The following is a 5,161-nucleotide window of genomic DNA, read 5'->3' on the forward strand; positions in this document are numbered from 1 at the left end:
TGGCGCGATCTGCAACCTCCGCTTCCCAGGTTCAAGCGATTTTCCTGCCTCAGCCTCACGAGTAGCTGGGACTACAGGCAGGGGCCACCACACCTGCCTAATTTTTTTTTGTCTTTTTTTGAGATGGAGTCTTGCTCTGTCACCCAGGCTAGAGTGCAGTGGCACAATCTTGGCTCACTGCAACCTCCACCTCCCAAGTTCAAGCGATTCTCCTCCTTCAGCCTCCCAAGTAGCTGGGATTACAGACGCCCACGACTGCGCCCAGTCAATTTTTGTATTTTTAGTAGAGATGGGGTTTCACCATATTGGCCATGCTGGTCTCGAACTCCTGACCTCATGATCCACCTGCCTCGGCTTCCCAAAGTGCTGAGATTACAGGTGTGAGCCACTGCCCTTGGCATAATTTTTGTATTTTTGGTAGAGATGAGGTTTCACCTTGTTGGCCAGGCTGGTCTCGAACTCCTGACCTCAAGTGAGCAGCATCGGCCTCTCAAAATGCTGGTATTACAGGCCTGGGCCACTGTGCCTGGTCCAAAATTCTTTTGAAGTTTTATAGTGGCTGCTCTTTGAGACAATAGATGATAAATATTCCTATTCAGAACCTAGTTAATCTCTTTAGGATTGGGAGGCTCTGGAAGAAAAAGATCTAGCTATGTTAATAGAGATTCTTTACAGATGCAAATTTTCCCCCACAAAGAACAGCTTTGCCTGGCCATTTCTTTTTTCTTCTTCTTTTTTTTTTTTTTTTTTTTTTTTTTGAGTTTCACTCTTGTTGCTCTGGCTGGAGTGCAATGGCACAATCTGGGCTCACCGCAACCTCCGCCTCCCAGGTTCAAGTGATTCTCCTGCCTCAGCCTCCCTAGTAGATGGGATTACAGGCATGTGACACCACGCCCGGCTAATTTTGTATTTTTAGTAGAGACAGGGTTTCTCCATGTTGGTCAGGCTGGTCTCGAACTCCCCACCTCAGGTGATCCACCCGCCTCAGCCTCCCAAAGTGCTGGGATTACAGGTATGAGCCACTGCGCCCGGCCATGGGTCATTTCAAAATATGGCAAAGAAACATGTTTTGGGGTAAAATATTTTGATTTTCTTTTTTGTCTTGTAGTGTTATGCCAGAGTCAGGTTGGAAAGTAAGTCACAATATATAGAGTTAAATAAAACCCATTTGATGAGAATTTATGATTTGTAGGGCATGACTCCCCAGGCCCCTTTGATAGGAATTTGGGCAAGATAAAAAAAAATCTGAGTTTAGTTCTCATTAGGATGTCAACAAAGTTCATTTCAGAAGTATTTGAGGTTAACTCATCTTGCATAGAATAAACTAACAAAAGTAACCAGGTGTGGTGGCTCTGGCCTGTAATCTCAGCACTTTGGGAGGCTGAAGTGAGAGGATTGCTTGAGGCCAACAGTTTGATACCAACCTGCCAATCAATACACGGAGACCCCATCTCTATTTAAGAAAAAGAAAAAATAGCAGGGTGTGATTTCTCATGCCTGTAGTCCCAGCTCTCAGGAGGCTGAGGTGGGAGGATCGCCTCAGCCTCTATGTTCCAGGCTGCAGTGAGCCGTAATCATGTCACTGCCCTCCAGCCTGGAGGACAGAAGACTGCTTCAAATAAATAAAAATGAACAAATAAATATGACAGGAGAGTGTTTCAAATAAATAAATATGAATAACAATTACAAGGAAAAACTATGTAATTAATATCTACTTTTAAAAAGATACTGCTTCTTGACCAGGCGTGGTGGTTCACACCTGTAATCCTAGCACTTTGGGAGGCTGAGGCGGGCAGATTGCCTGAGCTCAGGAGTTCAAGACCAGCCTGGGCAACACAGTGAAACTTCGTCTCTACTAAAATACAATAAAAATCAGTGGGGCATGGTGGTGTGCACCTGTAGTCTCAGCTACTTGGGAGGATGAGGCAGGAGAATTACTTGAACCCAAGAGGCAGAGGTTGCAGTGAGCCAAGATTGCACCTCTGCACTCAGCCTGGGCAACAGAGCAAGACTCCATCTCTTTAAAAAAAAAAAAAAAATACAGCTTCTTATTTAAAGCATAAGTTGGTCATCTGGTCATCTAACATATCACTGAACCTGATACCGCCTTTGCAAAAATTGATAGTGAAACTTAATTGTTGTTTCTAACCACAGAAGCTGTGTTTGCTCATTCTTGGGCATTGGTTCGGCTAACTATGGGAAGAATTCAGTTTATAGTTATCACTTGGAAGCAAGGACGATAATAGTCCCTTCCCAAACTGACCCCCTCAGGTGACGTGTACCACCTTCGTAAGAAGCCTTTTACGTGATGAAAGGCCACAAGGTTAGGATTATGGGAGGTACCTGAATTCTGCTAAAATGTAGGTATAAACATTAACCAGCCATATGGAGGTCACAAGATTTGTAATTTCCCTAATTGCTCCTATAGATAACATCACTTTTGTCAAAACCTAAGATTGGTCTTTGAGGTGTTTTTCAGGCTTTTCCAATTGGGCAGACCAGCTCAGGCCACCTGGACTTCTTATTTTCTTTATTACTTTTTAACCTCCAGTATTCAACCACCTGGAGCTCTTCACTGGTACCAGAGAACTGGCACCACCTGATCCTGTGACCCCTCCCCACCCAAAAACTTACTCAGCTCCGGGATAGCTTTGGACCCTCCTATAATTTCCTCCCCAACCAATCAGCCACACCAATTTCCTAGCCCCTTGCTCCAAATTATCCTCAAAACCCCTAGTCTCCCAGCTTTTCAGGAGACGGATTTGATTATTAACTCTTCTCTCCCTCTCCCACTTGTTCGACTTGGCTAGCCCTGCGATTATTAAACTCTTTATTTGCTGCAAAACCCTGCTGTGTTCAGTGCACTGTCTCCTGTGCAGAGGCAAGGTGAATCTGGATGATAACAGACCTAGCTTCCCATGCCTTGCACCCCAGGTGTCGCTACGAACGTTTCTGGGCTGGGCGCCGTGACTCACGCCTGTAATCTCAGCAGTTTGGGAGGCTGAGGCCAGCAGATCACCTAAGGTCAGGAGTTTGAGACCAGCCTGACCACCATGGAGAAACCCCATCTCTACTAAAAATACAAAAAGAATATTAGCCGGACATGGTGGTGCGTACCTGTAATCCCAGCTACCCCGGAGGCTGAGGTAGGAGAAATCGCTTTAACCCGGTAGGCGCGCCATTGCACTCCAGCCTGGGCAACAAGAGTGAAACCCATCTCAAAAAAAAAAAAAAAAAGTTTCTGGAAATGAGTACAGGGTTGACTCTGGAGTGAATGGAGACCAGAAAATAAAGGGATTTCTATTTTGTTCGGTGGGGCGTCAGCATGGAATTGGACTATCACTGCATGCAGAGTCTGCATTTCCCCTTCCAGTTGGCATCCCCTTCACAGACAATTCCAGGGCTTTACTAAACTTAATTTCGATAGCAGGAATTTTCCTGGATCCAATCGCAGACTTTGCTCCGCCCCCAGGGAGATCCTGCTGAATTGCCTCAGCCTCACTGGTAAATATCGCCTCCTTAATCCGGAAAATAGAGATCCGCTGGGAGCCAGAAGAGGAAAGCACAGGCCCTGCCCCCTCTTTTTTTCCCTTCCCGATCCGCAGCTTGCTGGGCGCGCCAAGCCCAGACTTCCGCCCTGCGCGTGCCGTTTCCTTCAGACCCGGAAGCAGATCGCACGGAGTTAACCTTGGGCCGCAGCGCGTCTGTAAAGATTAAACTTGGGCTTCGCAGTCCTCTGGTGCTTCCGTACCTGGGATCTGCAGGTTCGTACACCCCTGAAAATAACCCCTCCCCAAGGAAATCACACATCGCCGTGAGAGCCGGGGTTGTGTCAATGATTTGGGGGTAAAATCATTCTGAGTCTGAATCCGTCCTGGATCTTTCTGCCTTCAGGTCACGTAGACACGTCTTTTCGTTCAATGTTCTCTTTTAAAACCTTTTACTGACCCCTCCTCCTGCCCTGCACCACCTAAAGCCCTCACCCACGAGGTGAATTCAGGGCTATGCGGTTCCCCAGCCTCGCCCTCGTCGGCCCCTGTAAGCGCAGGGCCGCAGCAGCAGTCCCGGGGAGGCCGCGTCCTCTGCCGGGTCCTAGGATCCTCCAGACCCCCACCCCGGCCTAAGGCGCCGTCGCCCTCCACCTCCCTCCTCCTTGTGCCGGGCCCTGCTCGTCCCCAGGTCTCTTCGCAGTCATCGCTTGTGCGTTGGGGAGGCGCCCGGGGCCTGTCCGGTTTGCCTGCCCAGCTCCACCCCTTGGAAATGTGCTCCTCCGGGATGCAGGCGTCTTACTCCAAACCCTCCTGTGAATGTGTGGGCTAAAAGGATCAGGAGACAGAGAAAGAGACAGAAAACTGAGAGAGAAATAGAAAAACAAGAGGAAAGAATGAAGGAAACCCGTAAACACATGGCAAAGTAGACTATGGGTGAAGAATTTGCAAAAAGAAGTTAGAATGAAGGAGCTGAGAAAGTAACAGGGAAACAACTGGAGAAATGTAGAGAAAAGCTCCATGTCCAGCAAGATGAAGGACAGCAAGATAAGGAGAGAGCCAGCAAAGGGGAGGCCCCTCAGAGTGGGGAAAAGGAGGGATTTGGAGCCACTAAAGACAGAGCAGGATGATGGTGGGACAGCGAGAGGGGCAGCTGGTGACAAGGAGAGCAGGGGGAGGCCTGGGCATCTGCGGGTGCCAGAGAGTGAGGACAGCGGGTTATAACAAGGAAGAAGGAATTTAACAGGGAGAGCCACGGGGCAGCAGAAATAACATGTAGATTTCGGACAATGGAAAGATAGGGGAGAAAGATGAGTATGGGGCGAAACAAGTTGCAAGAATGGAGGAGAATATATGGAATTGAAGGATTCGAGGGAAGAAGGGGAGAAAGAGCAGGAGAGGAAAGAGGCACAAAATAAGGAGCAGAAACCCGGGGGGAAACGGAAAAAAAGCCAGAGACACAGATGAGAATGAGAGATACCGAGTGAGGGAAGGGAACAGTAATGACGAAAGAGGGGTGCAGATGAGTGGTGGGTTGATTGTATGTGATAATTGTGACATGTTGATTTCTCTCTCGTGATAAATTTAAATTTTGTTTAAATTTGAGAATAAGAATTGCAATCCGGGCGTGGTGGCTTAGGCCTGTAATTCCAGCACTTTGGGAGGCCAAGGTG

The sequence above is a fragment of the Mandrillus leucophaeus genome, unplaced genomic scaffold, assembly GCF_000951045.1.
Source record: "Mandrillus leucophaeus isolate KB7577 unplaced genomic scaffold, Mleu.le_1.0 Scaffold104, whole genome shotgun sequence".
Classification (NCBI taxonomy): domain Eukaryota; kingdom Metazoa; phylum Chordata; class Mammalia; order Primates; family Cercopithecidae; genus Mandrillus; species Mandrillus leucophaeus.